Source organism: Gossypium hirsutum, chromosome A04 (assembly GCF_007990345.1).
Source record: "Gossypium hirsutum isolate 1008001.06 chromosome A04, Gossypium_hirsutum_v2.1, whole genome shotgun sequence".
Classification (NCBI taxonomy): domain Eukaryota; kingdom Viridiplantae; phylum Streptophyta; class Magnoliopsida; order Malvales; family Malvaceae; genus Gossypium; species Gossypium hirsutum.
In genome coordinates this window covers 74,268,579-74,288,626 of record NC_053427.1, presented here as the reverse complement: position 1 = coordinate 74,288,626, position 20,048 = coordinate 74,268,579, and the positions used below count along the sequence as shown (strand labels likewise).

The window sequence follows — 20,048 nt, the reverse complement described above, 5'->3', positions numbered from 1 at the left end:
CAAATGGGGTGGTGTTGACATGTATAATCAAGCAAGTTCTAGAATAACAAATCAATACTGATGCACTCATAATAAAAGTGAGCATGAAAGTAGTAAAATATGCTCTAAAGGCTTAAGACCTCACAAAAATTATGGCTTTTTTATGTTCAAACTTGTGAATTTCAACTCAAGATAATACTTAAACTTATGGAAACAACCTAAAAGTTTTTTAATTCTTCAAAAATCAACTTATCATGCTTGATTCTCTAATTTCTTAAAGTTTAAACAATCAATGCATAAATGCCTATGTTTTAATTCAAGACATATCAATAAAAATCATAAATTAATTAACATTCATTCTAATAGTGATATGAGTGATTCATGTGAGAATAAGACACAATTCAGGGATTATGATATAAAAGACCCCCCACACTTAAGATGTACATTGCCCTCAATGTATAAAGATAGATATATATTAAAAAATATAGATAAATAATCATAAGATAGGAAGAGAAGTGAAACTTCCTGAATGATGAATGAACTCCTTGAATTGGAGTTATGGAGAATAATCCGCCAAAGCAATGATGAGGGTGGAGGAGAATACTCTGGCGGTGGTAGAGGTTCATTAATCCATAAGTCCTTTGCCCTTGGAGTTTTTAGTTCCTATTTGATGATGAGCTTTGGAGCATTTTATGACTGTGATAAAATCAAGAACTCTTTAGGAGATATACTGAAGCATAATTACTTGTAATGAAATAGCCGAAAAATAAAAATTGTAAAAACTCAGGGTAAAATAGTATTAGAAGGAAATAAAAAATAATAATTTCAAAATATAGAGATAAAAAGAAAATAAATAATAGGTGTTTATAGAGAAATTGGGGCATGCGGTCGTGGGGCACGCCCATGTGCTCTCATCTCAACCCGTGTGTTTCGTGGTTTTCGAAATTGGGCGCATTGGTGTACACGGCCATGTTGCATGACTGTGTCGATCTCCATTCGCTTCTCTCACGCCCGTGTATGCAGACAAATGCTTGTGTTATTTTGACAAGCTCGACCACGGTTGGTGGGCACGGTCGTGTCGATTGCCTGTGTTACTTTGGTAGGATTGTCCACGGCCACGTCGCACGGCCGTGGCAACTTTATCGGATCCCATGTTGGGGAAATATTTTTGCTTTATTTTCACAGAACCGTATCGCACGGCCATGTTGCATCCTGTGGTATGTGCACGGCCTATGGTACACCCGTGTTCCTGACTGTATGGTTCTGGAAATCCTGTGTTCAGTGACTCAGTTAGTGAATTAAATGTTAGAGACTAAAATTTAAAGAAGTTAACACCATTAGTGCTCAGGGTGCCTCCCGAGAAGCGCTTGTTTATAGTCTAAGCTCGACTCTACCTTGTGGGTATATTTCGGTAATTTCGTGGAGCCATAGCTCCTCTTTATCGTCTTTGAAATTCTCACCGTTATAAATTTTGAGACGATGTTCATTTACCTTAAAAGTGCCTTGTGATGGATGACTTACCTCTATTGTGCCATATGGAAACACAGTTTGAACTACAAAAGGACCTGACCATCGTGATTGAAGCTTTCCAGGAAATAATTTGAGCCTCGAGTTATATAACAGGACAAGATCTCCAACTTCAAATTGCCTTCGTTGCTTCAAACGGGCGTCATTGCGGTGCTTCGTTGCTTCCTTATATAGGCGCAAATTTTCATATGCATTGGTTCGCCACTCATCTAACTCGTTCAACTGCATCAACCTGTTTTTACCTGCAAGTTTGGGGTCAAGGTTTAGAAATTTTAATTGCCCAGAATGCCTTGTGTTCTAACTCAACTGGTAGGTGACAACTTTTCCCATAAACAAGTCTGTAAGGTGATATTCCTATGGGAGTCTTAAAAGCAGTGCTATAAGCCTATAAAGCACCATCTACTTTTATCACCCAATCCTTCCTGTTTAATTCTACTGTCTTTTCTAGGATACGTTTAAGCTCTCGGTTCGCTACTTTGACTTCGCCACTAGTTTGAGGGTGATAAAGGGTAGCTGTTCTGTGATGAACTCTGTATTTCTTAAGGATCTTTTAGAATTAGGCATTACAAAAATGAGTACCCCTATCACTGATAATTGCTCTAGGTGTATCAAATCGAGAGAAAAGTTTCTTAAGGAATCATACTACTACTCTAGCATCATTAGTAGGTAAAGCTTGGGCTTCAACCCATTTGGACATATAGTCAACAGCTACTAAGATGTATTTATTCCCGAATAAACTAGGGAATGGACCCATGAAGTCGATACCCCAAACGTAAAATATTTCACATGAGAGCATATATGTCTGAGGCATTTCATCACGTTTGGATATATTACCTGTCCTTTGACATTTGTCACAAGAAGTAACATACTTGTTGGCGTCTTTGAATAGAGTGGGACAATAAAAACCTGATTCGAGGATTTTATGTCCGGTCTTATTTCCACCGTAATGTCCTCCAGTCGGTCCTAAGTGGCAATGTTCCAAGATTTTCAATACTTCTGTCCTTGTAATGCATCTCCTTATGATTTGATCTGCACATTTACGGAAAAGGAAAGGGTCTTCCCAAAAGTAGTTTTTCACATCAGCGAAGAATCACTTCTTTTGCTGATGTGTCAACCCTTTTGGGATAATGTTAGCGGCTAAAAAATTTGTAATATCTGCAAACCAAGGTACCTCAGAATCAGATATAGCAAAAAATTATTCTTCAGGGAATGAATCATTTATTTCAATGTCATCTGGTTCTTTGGTACTTAAGTTTTCAAGCCTAGAGAGATGGTCAGCTGTAAGATTTTCAGCTCCTTTATTATCCTTTATCTCCAAGTCAAATTCCTGCATTAATAAGATCCATCGAATGAGCCAAGGTTTTGCATCAGTTTTAGTCAAAAGGTGGCAAAGAGCGGAATGGTCAGTATAAACGACAACTTTAGACAATATTAAATATAACCTAAATTTATCGAATGCAAAAACCACAGGTAGCAGCTCTTTCTCCGTGGTGGTGTAGTTTTCTTGTGCGGCTGTCAAAGTCCTGCTAGCATAATAGATAGGTTGAAAATGTTTACCTCTTCACTATCCCAAAACTGCACCTACTGCAAAATCACTCGCATCGCACATTAGTTCAAAAGGTGAATTCCAATCAGGTGCAATTATAATTGGAGCTTTAGTCAGCTTATCCTTTAAAGTATCAAATGCTTCTAAACACTCCTGATCGAAATTAAAAGGCACATATTTTTCTAGTAATTTAGTCAAAGGCTTAGCTATTTTAGAAAATTCTTTAGTAAATCTTCTATAAAACTCAGCATGTCCTAAGAAGCTTCTAATAGCCTAAACCGAATTAGGAGGAGGTAGTTTTTCAATGGTTTCAATTTTAGATTTATCAACCTCAATCCCTCTACTAGAAATTTTATGTCCTAACACAATACCTTCTTGAACCATAAAGTGACATTTTTCCCAGTTAAGCACAAGGTTTGTTTCCTCACATCTAATTAACACTCGTTTTACATTTTTGAGGCAAAGATGGAAAGAGTTACCGAAAATTGAAAAATCATCCATAAATACTTCCATGACGTCTTCTACGAGTTCGTCAAAAATGGCCATCATGTAGCGTTGAAAAGTAGCAGGATCATTACATAATCCAAAAGGCATTCTATGATAAGCAAACATATCGTATGGACATGTAAATGTCATCTTTTCTTGATCTTCAGGAGCTATTGGGATTTAGAAATAGCCAGAGAGTCCGTCTAAAAAGCAGTAGTACATGTGTCCTGACAATCTTTCCAACATTTGGTCAATAAATAGGAGGGGAAAGTGGTCTTTTCTCGTGACATCATTTAGCTTCCTATAATCAATGCACACTCTCCAACCTGTGACAGTCCTTGTTGGGATTAATTCATTCTTCTCATTAGCCACAACAATCATGCCTCCTTTCTTAGGAACAACCTGCACTGGACTCACCCAAGGACTGTCAGAAATAGGATAAATAATTTCAGCATCTAGGAGTTTAATTACCTCAGCTTTAAAAACTTTCTTCATGTTGGGGTTCAATCGTCTTTGGGCTTGCATGCATGGTTTATATTCATCTTCCATTTGAATTTTGTGGGTACAAAAAGAATGGCTGATCCCTTTAATGTCAAAAATTTTCCAAGCTATGGCCCTTTTATGCTCTCTTAATACCTGGAGTAATTCCTCTTTCTCCTTGGGTTGCAAGTTGGATGCAATAATTACTGGTAATGTGTAATAATTTCCAAGGAATGCATATTCCAAGTGATTCGGCAATTGCTTAAGTTCCAGTTTCAGAGGTTCGTTAATAGAGGGTTTTTGCTTAAGTTCATCTTTGACCTTAATTTCCTCATATTCTACTAGTTTTGAGGAGGTTTCATTGGAGTTTACTTCAGTTCCTATTTCAGAATCATCATCCATCCCCTCTCCTTGGGCGAGACACAGTTCTAGCGTGTCCTTGTGTACAATTTCCTGAAAAGAATCTTGAGTAGCATGATCAATAGAGTTGATAAAATAACATGAGTCATCCTGTTCTCTAAAAAATCTCATGGCATCATAATTTTTAAAAATAATCTCTTCGTCACCTATTCTAAGTACCAACTTACCATCACCCACATCAATTATAGCCCTAACAGTGGCTAAAAATGGCCGACCTAAGATTAAAGGCATGCAACATATTCATCCATGTCAAGCACAATGAAATAAACAGGGAATATAAATTTATCTACTTTTACAAGTACTTCCTCTATAATTCCCCTAGTATATTTAACAGATCTACCAGCTAATTGAATACTCATCCTAGTGGGTTTAGGTTCCCCAAGACCAAGTTATTTAAACATTTTATATGGCATCAAATTAATGCTGGCGCCTAAATCAGCTAGTGCTTTATCAACATTCAAACTACCAATTAAGCAGGGAATAGTAAAACTTCCTAGATCTTTCAGTTTGGTTGGCAGTTTATTCTGGAGTAAGGCTGAGCATTCTTCATTAAGTTCCACTGTAGATAAGTTTTCAAACTTCCTTTTGTTTTTCAGAAGCTCTTTTAAAAATTTTGCATATGTAGGCATCTATGATATAGCTTTAACAAAAGGTAAGTTAATATGCACTTGTTTAAAAAGTTCAAGAAATTTACCAAATTGTTCATCCATGCAGTCTTTCTTCAACTTTGATGGGTATGGGATTGGTGGTCTATATTCTTTTGGCCTTAGATTGTGATTGTTTTTGGGTTTGACCTCCTTTCTATCAGCTTCTTGTGGTGGCTTCTTTTCATATTCAGCTAACACTTTCCCACTCCTTAGTGTAACTGCTTTCATGTGCTCTTTCGGGTTGTGTTCAGTGTTACTCGGAAGGCTACCTTGTGGTCATTCAGATATCAATTTAGCGAGCTGACCTATCTGAGTTTTGAGCCCTTGATTGACGCTTGTTGATTCTTAAAGGCTGTCTCGGTATTCTGGAAACGAGTTTCTGACACCGAGATGAATTTTGTTAACATCTCCTTGATAAACCGTAAATTATACATATTTTTACCCCATGTTTAATGCATTTTATGGATGATTTTCCATTATAATTGGTGAATTCGATGCTCCTAATGCTTTAATTTCATGTTTTACACTTAGGAGAGCATAGGAGAGCGAAAGGAACGAGAAACGGGCCAAAAACAGAGAAAATGGGCCAAAGTATGAAATCAACATGGCCTAGATCTCCTCACACGGGCAGACCACACGGCCGTGTCAATCTGGCAGAATTGGAGCACAACTCACACGAGCATAGCACATGGCCGTGTCATTCTAATAGGCTCAAACACGACCTGAAGTAATCGCACACGGGTGTGTCACACGGGCGTGTCCCTGCCAAGCCCAAGTTAAGTCCAATTCAAAAAAGGCCAATTTTGAGGGCTTCTAGGCGTTCCAAAGCCAATAAATACACCCTAGAGGAGGAAGAAAAGGGAGACGGAGAAGGGGGATAAGGAATTACCCTAAGGAAGCCAATTGATCCATCTTAGAAGCCGGATTCATCATCAAGACTGAAGATCTCTCCTCAATTTCCCTTCAGGAGTTTTGGGTTTTCTTTATGTTTTGTATTCTTTATTCTTCTGAGATGTTTTCTTATTTAGTTATGAACTAAACCCCTAAATACCTAAGGGGGATGAAACCTAAGACGAATCTTGTTATTATTTTCTGAATCGTATGATAAATATTTAACTTGTTCTTAATTATGTGTTCTTAATTCTTGTTTTGATATCCCAGGATACTGATTCAAGACATGCTCTTATTCAGAGGATGAATAGACCCTGTCTAAGAGTACATTTGTCAAAATTAAGTAGAGTTGATTGGGCGCCTAGAAATAGGGTGACAAGATTTTTCCCGATTAGGGTGAAACCTAATAAGAGGATCTATAGATCGAGTTAATGCAACCCTAGAGTGTTAATTAGAGAAAAGTCTCGATTATTCAATCTAGGGATTTGACGTTATTAGTCTTGAATAAGGATAATAACATAACTTAGGGATCTCTACGGAACAAATTTAATGAATAAATCGTCCGATTCGGAGCCAGAATAACAAGTAAAGTCTAGGTGGATTTTTCCTGAGGTATTGTCTCAAGTCAATCGATTTTCCGAAAAGCAATTCCCCAATTCTTTTCCCTGTGCATTCTTAGTTTAGATAACTAGTTAATTAAAACAAACCTTTTTATTCTTAGGCTAGATAATAAAAAGACAGTTATTACTAGTACTTTTAGTTCATTTGGGTTCGACAATCCGGTCTTGCTAAAACTATACTACTATTCGATAGGTACACTTGCCTACATCGCGATAATAGTTAGTCTAGGTTTGATCTTTATTATAAATATTTATTACTTGTTATGAATCACACGATCACTTCTCAATGTTCGGCTTCTCTTCTTGCTGGTAAGGTGGTTGTTGAAAACCCGGAGGATGTTGTGGCCTTTGATTTCCTTGACCGCCCCACGAGAAATTAGGATAGTTCCTCCAACCTGCATTATAAGTGTTACTATATGGGTTATTTTTGGGTCTAGAGTTATTGTTACCCATATATTGAACTTGTTCCTCCTCAATGCTAGGGTTAAAGGGTTGATATCGCACCTCATCACTGGATGTACCTGAGTAGAACCACACAAACCGTCAGTCTTTTTTATTTAAGAGTTCTACTTGGTCAGATAGCATAGTAACCGCGTCGAGGTTGAAAACACTGGCTGCTTTCGTCGGCTTTGTTGTCATAACTTGCCACTTATAGTTATTCAATGACATCTTCTCAATAAATTTGTAAGTCATCTCAGGTATCTTATTATTGATAGTTCCACCAGCGGCTGCGTTAATCATCTGCCGAGTCGAAGGATCCAGGCCGTTGTGAAACGTTTGAACTTGTAGCCAGAGTGGTAATCCATGGTGAGGGCATCTTCACAAAAGGTCCTTGTATCTTTCCTATACATCGTAGAGTGTTTCTAAATCTATCTGCACAAAAGAGGAGATATAATTACGTAATTTAGCTGTTTTAGCCTGTGAAAAATATTTTAATAAAAAATTTTCGGTCATTTATTCCCAAGTAGTGATTAATCCTCGTGGCAACGACTTCAACCACTTTTTAGCCTTATTCCTAAAAAAAAGGGGAATAACCGAAGGTGAATGGCATTATCAGAAATGCCATTGCTTTTAAAAGTGTCACAAAATTCTAAGAAATTCACCAAGTGAGCGTTGGGATCCTCGTCCTATAGACCATCAAACTGAACAAACTGTTGGGTCATTTGAATGGTGTTAGGTTTCAGTTCAAAATTATTTACACCAACAGCAGGCCTAACTATGCTTGATTCAGCCCCTGTTAAAGAAGGTTTAGCATAATCATACATAGTACGTGGAGCTAGATTCTGATTAGCAACAATCGCAGGAGGTAGCGGATTTTCTTGGTTTTCAGCCATCTCCTCGGTTGTGGTTGAAGTATCGTCCTCTTACTCTTCCTCTGTGTATTGTAAGCTTCGCCTTATTTCTCTTTAGTTTTTGCGAACTGTGCGGTTGATCTCACCGTCAAAAAGTAGTGGTCCTGACGGGTTTCTTCTGGTCATAAACTAGAAAAACCTGTCAGAAGAAAATAAATGAAGAATTAGAAAAGAAAATAAAAATTTAAATTGCAATAAAAGTAAAATGGCTAAAGTAATAAAAATCGAGTGTTCCTAATATCCTAGTTCCCCGGCAACGGCGCCAAAAACTTGATGCGTGATATTCGTAACAGGTTTTAAAAATTTATAAATGAATCGTTCTTGAGGCTAACTTATTATCACGATTAAGGCAAGTGTACCTATTGAATAGTAGTATAGTTCAGCAAGGTTGGATTTTCGAACCTAAAGGAACTATGAGTACTAGTATTTACTTCCTTTTTATTATCTAGCCTAAAAATTAAGAGGTTTGGTTATCTAAACTAATTCCTAACTAAGAATGCACAGAAAGAAAACTTGGGAAAATACTTTTGGGAAATTTTGATTGATTGGGACAATACTTAAGGAAAAATCCACCTAGACTTCACTTGTTATTTGACTTTGAATCAGTCGATTTATTCATTTGACTTGATTCGTAGAAATCCCTAAGTTATATTATTATCTCTCTCGAGACTAATAACGTCTAACCCTAGGTTGAATAATTGAAATCTCTTTCTAATTAACACCCTAGAATTGCATTAACTCGATTTATGGATTTCCTTATTAGGTTTCACCCTAATCCAGCAAAATCTTGTCAACTTATCTCTAGGCGCGCAATCAACTCCGCTTAATTACGACAAATTTACTCTTAGACAGAGTCTATTCCTTCTCTAAATAAGAGCGTTAACTTGAATCAATATCCTAGAATATTAAAACAAGAATTAAGAACACATAATTAAGAACAAATCTAATATTTATCATACAATTCAGATAATAATAACAAGATCTGTCTAAGGTTTCATTCCCCTTAGGTATATAGGGGGTTTAGTTCATAATTGTAAAAGAAAACATCTCAAAAGCATAAAGATAACAAAACATAAGAAAACCCAAAACTCCTGAGGGAATTTGAAGGGAGATCTTCAGTCTTGATGATGAACTCGGCTTCTGAGATGGATCAATCGGTTTTCCTTGAGTAATTCCTTGCTTCCTACTCTGCGTCCCCCTCCTAAGTGCCTTCTCAGGTGTTTAAATAGGCTTTAGAATGCCTAAGAGCCCCTAAAATTGGCCTTTTCTGAATAGGGTTATATTTACGTTTGGCAGGGACACGCCCGTGTGCGATTACTCCAGCCTGTGGTCAAGGCTGTTGAACAGGCACGGGCATGTAGTCTACCCGTGTAAGTCGTGCTTCGATCCTACCAAAGGGACACGACCGTGTGACACGCCCGTGTGAGAAAGTCCAAGCCGTGTTGATTTCTCACATGGGTCCATTTTCTCCGTTTTTGGCCCGTTTCTCGCTCTTTTTACTCTCCTATGCTCACCTAAGTATAAAACATGGTATTAAAGGATTAGAAGCATCAAATTCACCAAATCTAGGGAGAAATCATCCATAAATGTGCTAAGCATGGGATTAAAATATGTATAATTTACGGTTTATCACTTATTTAAACATTAAGCATTCATGTTCAATCATCATCGTCATATCTCAATACCATACAATTATTTCATGGCTATAACCATTTTGATTGGTCATGAAGCATTTATCATACACACATGTCTTAACACCAATCATGCATGTCCCACAAACATAAAAACATTATCGCATCGCAAGCATTAGAACTTATCTGAATAACTAGGCTTACAAGCCACAATCATTATAAGTCACATCTCATGGATATATACAATTAATCAATATAAGCCAATACATTTGGCTAATCATAACTTGAAGGTGCTTAATACATGCCACTCACTTGAAGGTGCTTAATACACATATGTCAATACTCCAAAGGTGATGGCTTGATAGTGTAATGCTGCCTCCGACGATCTCCAACCCCGAGCTAACCTAACAACACTAAATAAATGGAAAAGAAAGGGTAAACTTTATAGCTTAGTAAGACCGTATGAAAATAATAAGCAATTTATCAACTTGCTTCTCAAGGTAATACAACCCTATTTGCATTTTTACTTATGTTCCAGTCAAGCTATTTTCTCAAGTCATGATCACTAAATTATTTATATCTGGATCTACAGAACTCCAAATTAAGATCTGCTAATTTTTTCCTAAAACTAGATTCAATATCTTCTTACCATAAAATTTTTAGAATTTTTGGTCTAGCCAATAAGTACAGTTTATTCCTTAAAGTTACCCCTTTTTGTTTGTAATAGTTCCAACCCCTCTTCACTAAAAATCAATTATCTCATAATACGAGACTTGGATGATGTTCCCGTCTATTTCTATTGAAAATAGACTCATTAATAATTCTAATCATATAAATTATAACCCATAAATATTTTTTAAAAATTTCCAATGGTTTTATCAAATTAGAATAGGGGATTTCAAAATCATTCTGACTCTGTCTCACAGCAATTTAAATATTTCATAGTATGAAACTCCTTTACTTACATAGTTTCTTCTATGTGAAACTAGACTCATTAAGCTTTAATTTCATATTTTATTCACCCTTTAACTCAATTTTCACAATTTTTGGTGGATTTTCAAAGTCGGATTGCTACTACTATCCAAAACTGTTTTAGTGTAAAGTTATGATACTAAGTTTATCACCCTTATTGATTCATTTTCACCACATTGGTAAAAATACATGTTTATACATCATAAGTATAGACCTAAAATCACAAGGTCATCACAAAATCATTCTTATAGGCATGACTTACCTATTTACATCCTTACCAAATGTACATCATAAACCGAAATCATTTCTTGTGAATTTGGCATACATACCTGAGTTACTCAACATGCTCATATACTTACTCATATTCACTCTTTATTAATCATACAACATGAATTGAATTCACATCTCATCAATTTCATGTAAGTACCTGTACCACTCACAACATGGTCATAAGTTCTCTCATTTCTATATGTACCATAAATCTCCTGTTGAACCATTTGGAATACTATAGGATATTCAATACCCCCAAACATGGGATAAGATGCCAACGCCATGTCCTAGACAAGGTCTTACATTGGCTAGCACATCCAAGTCGATGCCATGTCCCAGGCAGGTCTTACATTGACTTTCATATATCGAGGCCGATGCCGTATCCCAGACAAGTCTTACACTAGCTCTTATCTATCAGTGTTGATGCCATGTCCCAGGCGGGTTTTACACTAACACACAACAAGCTGACGTTGATGGTCGTGAAACTAACTAAAAATCCGACTAAGGCAAGCGCACCTATCGAATAGTAGTATAGTTATAGTGAGACCACGAATATCGTATCCACGAGGACTAAAAGTACTAGTAATTACTATCTTTTTATTATCTAACCTAAGAATTAAAGGATGTTATTAAACTAAAACTAATTATCTAATTAACTAAGATTACGACAGAGATTAAAGTTGGAAAATACTTTTTAGAAGACCGATGGAGAAGACAATACCCAAGGAAGAATCCACCTAGACTTCACTTATTACTTTTGAATTAGACGATTTATTCACTTAACTTAATCAGTAGAAATGCCTAGTTTATGTTATTATCTCTCTCGAGACTAAAAACAATTGACTCTAGGTTGATTAATCGAAATCTCTTTCTAATTAAAACCCCTATTGTCACATTAACTTGATCTATGGATTCCCTTATTAGATTTGACTCTAATCTAGCAGATTTATGTCGTTCTATCTCTAGGATTGTATGCAACTCTGCTTAATTATGAATGATCTACTCTTAAACAGGGATTTTCGCTCCACTGAATAAGCACATCAAAAACCTGAATTAGTATCCTGAAATATCAAAACAAGAATTAAAACTCACAATTAAGAATAAGAGCAAGTATTTATCATATAATTCAAATAGTAATAAGATCTGTCTTAAGTTTCATCTCCCTTAGGTATTTAGGGAGTTTAGTTCATAATAATGGAAAACATCTCAAAATTGGGAAAATAACAAAACATAAAGAACCCAAAGAACTTCTAAGGAAATTGAATGGAGATCTTTAGCCTTGAAGTAGATCCTGCTTCTAAGCTGATTCCGATGGCTGTCCTTGAGTATTTTCTGCCTTTTACTCTGGGTCTTCCCTTTAATCCTCTTCTAGGGTGTTTTTATAGACCTTGGAATGCCCAAAATAGCCTAAAATTACCTTTTTTTCAAATAGAATGAGACTTTGTCTCGACAGGGACACGGCCGTGTGCCATGCCCTTGTGCAGGTGCTCAAGCCGTGTGCAATTCTGACTTGGTTTAATGTAGACACGGCCATGACACACGGGCGTGTGGCCTGCCTGTGTGTCACACACGGGCGTGTGGTTTACCCTGTGAAAATTCCTAGGCCTTGTGAAACACTGAATTAGGCCTAATTTGTCCATTTTTGGCCCGTTTCATGCTCTTTTTGCTATCCTTAGCTCTCTTGAGTATAAAACATGAAACTAAAGGATTAGGAGCATCGAATTCAATGAAACTTAGGAAAAATAATCCATAAATATGTTAAACATGGGGTAAAAAATATGTATATATTATGGTTTATCAAATATCCCCACACTTAAGTATTTGCTTTTCCTCAAGCAAAATCATCAACTCTCAATTAAAATAAATTCTTCTCAACTTATAATTCTCATTAGTAATGTACCAAAGTAAACCACAAGTAATCATATATTGAGAGTCTAACTAAATGAACATCAAAGTTTCACACAATCCAAGTTGAGCATTTTAATCATAAAATCATAGGTATCCCCCTTTATCTAAGTAATTACCTTTAATTCCAAATCGACGAGGGTTGATATCCTCACTAAAGATTAACTCAAATCACTCAAAGTGTTTAAGGTTTATTAATTAGCCCTCAACATTCAAGCATGAAAAGTTATTACCATAGGCTTGCATGAAAATCAAATCTCCACCATTATAAATGAGATGATACACAAATCAAAAGGTCTTTAAGAGGGTTGTAAGGGGGCTTGGTTTAAAGGTGTGGATAAAGGCTAAAAAGAGAGGGTTAGAATCGAGATTAATTTAATAAGTTACAAAACTTAGAATAATAAAGCTAATTACTAAATTAAAGAAAAAAAATAATTGCCAAAATTAAGACTTTCCAAAACTAATGAAGTGAGCTTTTCTCTCAATATAATGATTTTAACTTATCCAAGCTCTTTAGAACAATATGTAACTGAATGAATATAAATATACGTTTTTTTAGAACAAGTACAATAATGGAAAGTACATAATAAGAAATAATTCAGGAACTAAAATGAACGAACATAGTTAGGTAACTAACCAAATCAAATCTCGATAAAAAGGAGTCAATGAAAAGGGAGAAATTCTTAATGAATCAGAAAGGGTTAAGTTGTGGGTTAATATTAAGGGGAAAATCAAGAAACAATAGTTAAAGCTCAAAGGGGTTCACTAGGGATCAATTATGTGGGTAGGCTATTTATGGAGTAAATGGTTTAAAATCTAAGTGCCTTTATCATTTTAGTATATCAAATCAAATGTGTAGTCTCGACATGTATAATCGATGCAAGTTCTAGAATAGCTAATCAATGTTGACACACTCATAAAAAAAATCTATAAGCAAGAAAGATATATGCTCTAAAAGGCTCAAAATCTCACGACAGTTATGGGTATTTGATGTCAATCCTATAAATTCAAAACTTCAAGATAATACCTCAATTCAGGGAAACAACTAGCAATTTTAATTCTCAAAAGTCAACATATCATGCTTGATTCTTAATGCCTTTAAAGTTTAAACAATCAATGCATAATTCCCTATGATTAAATTCAAAACATATTAATAAAAATCGTAAATCAATCAGAATTCACTCTAATAACAATATCAGAAAATTATTTGAGAACAAGATAAAAATTCAGGGATTTTCTAGTAAACATATAAATAACCTCCCCACACTTAAGGTGTAAATTGTCCTCAATGTACGAAGATAGATAATAACAATATAAGCATAATATCAGAAGAGATAGAGAGAAGCAAAATTGCCCTGAATTTTTGGATGAAATCCTTGGAATAATGAAAGCTAGAATTGTAGATAAGGCCAATGAAAGGCATGATTCTGAGTTACTAATAAGGAAATAAACACAACTGTGGAAGAGAATTAAGGGAGTAGTAAATAATAACTATAAAGATAAACAGAGTTCAAAATATAAAATATAAGTCTTCAAAAATAAATAAAAGAAAAAAAATAATAATAAAATAAATGAACTCAAATATCCTCATCATCGGATGCCTCGTGGGTTGACGGTGCCGAAGGAGAGATGTGAAAGTGGTGGCAAATCTATCGAAGAGTGGCATCGATGTTGTCGAATTGCTCCAAACACTACTGTTCAAAGTGAGTGACTTGTTAGGATATATCTGTCAAAGTGGCAGTAGTGGGGCTATGACTCTGTGATGGTGGTGGAGATGGGTCTTCATGAAGGGGAGGGACATCATCAGTAATGTCCTCGGGCTCATCCTGATCATCAGAGTGAACGAGTCTTATTGAGGGGGTAAAATCCACGATGTTGCTCTATCATCCTCATGTGGATCAAATTAGAAATTCCCTGATGAGCCATCTAGCCTACTAATGTGAGTGTCGATGACATCTCTAGAGTGTCGAAGAGTCCGAAGTGTCGAGCGAGGCGAGTCACGTAAGGACCAAGACAGATGGGACCCCTCCTATGGCGGTCCGTCTGATGGTGAAAAGCAAGTGCTATAAAGTATGCTAAATCAAATACATGACCAGTTGCCATGCTCCAAAGATAGTATGCGTCTGTAGTGCTGACAACTCTTGTGCTCTCTCTCTTGCCAATCAATGTGTGAGCTAATAAGGCGTGGATGTATCGTAGAGCCAGATAAAGAGATGTCACCTTCGAGCGACTCCCGTCATAACAGATCTGACTAGCTATTAGATCGGTCCAATAGCATAAAGGTGAGTAATGGATGTGATGGTGGAGTTGAAGAAAGTTATCAGCATCTATAAACTCATCGGTGTAGATACCCAAAGCTGCGCCAAACTCAGGTACGCTCATATATCGCACCAAGCCACCAAGTCGAAAAGTGATAGTACCGGCCTCATCATGGGTATTCATGACATGTTGTAGATGGAAAGTAGTGCAAAACTCCAAGGTAAGCTCTGAATAGGTGGACTCGATAATCGCAAAGAACTGATCCCATGGGGCAGTGGTAATGAAAGCACGAACCTCATCAGCTAGTCTGACCTATTCCAATGTAGTCCAATCTATGCAGCAGCCCACTCCTAGCAGTTGCACGCGCAAAAATTGAAACAAGTCATCCTATGGGCCTGATGAGAATCGAAGTAGAGGGTGACGAGCTTTGGTCAAGGCGCTCGAGGAGGTTGTGGCAGGATCTTCCTCTTTTTTGAAGCGGGGATGACAGTCTTCTTGCCTCGTGTGTTTGTCATGGTGTACCTGCAAAAGTAAAATATTCAAACATCAGTAAAAGTAGGAATAATAATATCACCAACCAACACACATTGAGGATTCTTATGAAGAACATGTGAAGAAGACGAAGATATGCCTTTGAACGACTCTAATGTGAAGAAAATGGCTAAGATGTAATAATTTATTCCTATATGCACTTGAACCCAATATGCAAAAACTGACAACATATGAAATGAATTAGTAAAAATATCAAAAAGGAGTAGCCTACTAAACTACTATGGACCAGCCAAATGCACCTAATAGTGAAGTAACTAGACTAGAATAGTTAGAAGGATAATAAGGAAAAAATAAAAAGAAAGACGAATCGAATATAATAACCAAGAATAATCAGGATATCATCAATGTAAATAGAATTAATGTTCAATACCCAAAAAAATTCACAATCTCAGTGGTCGATAAACTTATTAATAAGCATAACTAAACCTAAAAGAAAATGGAGGAAAATACTCATAATAATCATAGTAATAATAAAAATAAAAATAATAACAATAACATAAATAAATGTAAGCGGTAGAATAAAAAGAGGGTAACCAATGGTGGTTTTTGGTTGTCAGAGGGGCGCGGTTGAAGCTGGTTCAGGCGACGGTGGTGAGCGAGAGAGGGGTACGGGTGTGGACTGTTCGGTGGCTGGTCGGCGCAAAGGTGGAAGGGGAGGGAGTGGGGGTTTGGGGTAGAGGAAGAAGAGGAAAAGAAAGGGAAAGAAGGGGTGAAGGAAGGAGGAGTGGGGCGATGGTGGAACGATGGGGACATGTGGTCAGAATAGGGAGAAGCGGTGGCGGCTGGTTTGGGGGGGAATTTGAGAAAAAGAAGTTAAAAAAAATGTTAGGGTTAGGAGGATTAAAAGGGAAAAGGTCGTGTGAGGCCTGTGTTGGGCCACACGGCCGTGTCACACGCCCGTGTGGCTCGAATATTACCTGTGTACGCCCTAAGAGTTTAATGACCATTCGTCACACGACCCAGGACTCGCCCATGTGTCCAGGCCGTGTGGTCCACACTACCGTATCGTACGGCTGTGTGCTACGTTGTTCGCTTCTCCCATGCTCGTGTGGTATCTCACACGCCCGTGTGTTCGAACACATGGCCATGTGCCTTACCCATGTAACTCTCTGACCTGTTTACAATACAAAAAAGTAAGCTCTAGGTTTCACACGGCCTAGGACACACCCGTGTGTCCAAGCAATGTGGTCCACACGGCTGTGTTGCACGCCCGTGTAGCTTTATCGCAGGCTGTGTGGCTTAACATTTGGGGATTTTTAACCCTATTTCCACACGGCCAAGGACACGCCCGTTTGTCCAGGCCGTGTGGGACACTGTTCCTGCATTAAAATACTAAAAATAGCTAAAATAAACTAGTTAGTGGCATTAGTGCTTGGGTTACCTCCCGATAAGCGCTTATTTAGAGTCTAAGCTCAACTTACCTCTCATTCGCATGGTCACGGAGGATTATGGAGTCGAGATTCCTTTTTCTCACTATCAATTCTATTATCCAGATAAAGTCTAAGTCGAGTAATATTTACCTTAAACGTGCCGAATTGAGAATGATTTACCTCGACTGTACCGTATGAGAAAACATTCAGTACCGTGAAAGGAATCGCTCTGTTTGTATTAAGCTTTGAAGTAGTAATTCAGGGGGTCCTTTTCATCTAACAATACTTTATCCCCGACCTTAAATTGATTTGATCATCCCTACGCTCATCATGGCGTCACTTTGATTCATCGTGTACTTTTGGTTTCTCCTTGACATTTGTTCGCCATTCGTCTAGTTCATTGATCTGAAGCCTTCGTTCTTCGTGAGTCGCTCTATTTTTGTCATATAGATTAGAATGTGACCATCACGTTCTTCCTAGGGGTTTCTTGAAAAGAAGTTTGAGCCATAATGTTATTCATATCAACAGAACTTGTATAGCCATCTCGCTTACTAGATAATTTAGTCGAATCACGAGCTCGGAGAGTAATCGTGTCATCTCCTACACGAAGTATTAGTTCTCCTGTGCCAACATCAATGATAGTCCTAGCAGTTGCTAAAAAAGGTCGTCCTAAAATCAAAGGCACATCACTATCCCTTTCCATGTCTAGAACAACATAATCAATTGGGAATATAAATTTATCAATTTTGACTAGCACATATTCAATGATACCTCTAGAAAACCTAATTTTTCATCTGCCAGTTGAATGCTCATCCTAGTTTGTTTTGGTTTCCCAAGACGTAGTTGTTTAAACATTTTATAGGGCATAACATTAATGGTCGCCCCTAGATCAACCAACACATTATTAATATTTAAACTACCAATTAAGCAAGGAATCATAAAACTCCCTTGATCTTTCAACTTATTGGGTAGCTTATTCTGTAGAATGGTTGAGCAAACTGTGTTTAATTACACATGCGACGCATCATCTAACTTTTGTTTATTAGCTAAGAGCTCCTTTAAAAATTTCACTGCGTTTGGCATCTGCGAAAGAGCTTCAATAAACGGTAAGTTAATATGTAATTTTTTTAATAATTTAAGGAATTTACCTAATTGTTCGTTCTTGAGGTCTTTCTTGTCGCCTTAGGGTTTGGCACACGAGGTTTATACTCTTTACTTACCGGCTCCTTTGTACCATGATTCATAACATCCTTACCATTACTTACCACAGCCTCATGCCTCATTTCAAATTTAGATTTAACTAACCCTTCTTCGTCGCACACAGTGATGGCATGGAGTTGCTCCCTTGGGTTAGTTTCTATGTTACTGGGCATGCTACCTTGTGGTCGTTCAGAAAGTAACTTAGCAAGCTGTCCTATTTGAGTTTCGAGCCCTTGAATTGACGCTTGCTGATTCTTAAGTGCTGTTTCAGTATTCTGAAAATGAGTTTTTGACATCGAGATGAATTTTGTGAGCATCTCTTCAAGGTTTGATTTCTTCTCTTGTTGGTAAGGTGGTTGTTGAAAGTCAGGAGGATGTTGTGGTCTTTGATTTCCTTGACCACCCCACGAGAAATTGGGATGGTTCCTCCAACCTGCATTATACGTGTTATTATACGGATTATTTTGAGATCTAGAATTATTACCATATAGTGGACTTATTCCTTCTCGATGCTAGGGTTGAAGGATGGATAGTCTGTGTTGTGCACTCCTCCTCCATTTGAATCACACCTCATCATTGGATGTACCTGAGAAGAACCATACAAACCATCACTCTTTTTATTTAAAAGTTCTACCTGGTTAGATAGCATAGTGACCGCGTCGAGGTTGAAAACACCAGCTACCTTGTTTGGCTTCATTCTCATGACTTGCCACTGATAGTTATTCAGCGACATCTCTTCAATAAATTCGTAAGACTCTTTAGGTGTTTTATTGTTTAAAATTCCACCAGCGGCTATATCGATCAGTTGCCTTGTTGAAGGATTCACACCGTTGTAAAAAGTTTGAACCTGTAGCCATAGAGGTAACCAATGGTGAGGGCACCTTCTCAATAAGTCCTTGTATCTCTCTCATGCATCATAAAGAGTTTTTAGCTCCATCTGTACAAAAGAAGAGATATCATTCCTCAATTTAGACATTTTAGCAGGCGAAAAATATTTAAGTAAAAATTTTTCGGTCATTTGTTCCCAAGTGGTGATTGACCCTCGTGGTAACGGGTTCAACCACTGTTTATCCTTATTCCTCAATGAAAAGGGAAATAAGCGAAGGCAAATGACATCGTCAAAAACACCATTAATCTTAAAAGTGTCACAGAATTCCAAAAAATTTGCTAAATGAGTGTTTGGATCCTTGTCCTGCAAACCATCAAACTGAACAAACTGTTGTATCATTTGAATTGTGTTAGGTTTCAGTTCAAAATTATTTGTAGCAATAGCAGGTCTAACTATACTCGATTCAATTCTTGTGAAAGTAGGTTTAGCATAATCATAGATAGTACGAGGAGCGAGATTCTGATCTACTGGATTTGCAGCAACCACAGGAGGTAGCAGATTATTTTGATTTTTAGCCATCTCCTTGGTATTAGTATGGATATCATCCTCTTGCTCTTCCTCTATGTATTGTAGACTTCGCCTTATTTCCCTTAGATTTCTGCAAGTTGTGCTTTGGATCTTACTATTAAAAAGCAAAGGTCTTGACGGGTTTCTTCTAGTTATAAACTACAAAAACTTGCCAGAAGTAAATAAAAGAAAATTTAGTAATTAAAAACAAAAACAAAATTAGATTGCAATAAAAATAAAGAATGGCTAAAGTAATAAAAATTAAGCGTTCCTAATATCTTAGTTCCCTAGCAACGGCGCCAAAAACTTGATGGTCGTGAAACTAACCAAAAATTCGACTAAGGCAAGCGCACCTATCGAACAGTAGTATAATAATGGTGAGACCGGAATATCGTATCCACAAGGACTAAAAGTACTAGTAATTACTATCTTTTTATTATCTAACCTAAGAATTAAAGGATGTTTTAAACTAAAACTAATTATCTAATTAACTAAGATTACGACAGAGATTAAAGTAGGAAAATACTTTTTGGAAGACCGATGGA

General features: G+C 37.0%; 2 non-coding genes across 2 annotated transcripts; both read left to right on the top strand.

Moving 5' to 3' along the window:
* The first annotated feature begins 7,395 nt into the window (after positions 1 to 7,395).
* LOC121228770 (small nucleolar RNA R71) lies at positions 7,396 to 7,501 on the top strand. The gene has a single exon (XR_005926345.1). It is a non-coding gene; the product is annotated as a small nucleolar RNA R71 (small nucleolar RNA).
* Positions 7,502 to 18,970: 11,469 nt separating this feature from the next.
* Positions 18,971 to 19,077, top strand: LOC121228346 (small nucleolar RNA R71). Its single transcript, XR_005925922.1, has one exon. It is a non-coding gene; the product is annotated as a small nucleolar RNA R71 (small nucleolar RNA).
* Positions 19,078 to 20,048: the final 971 nt, after the last annotated feature.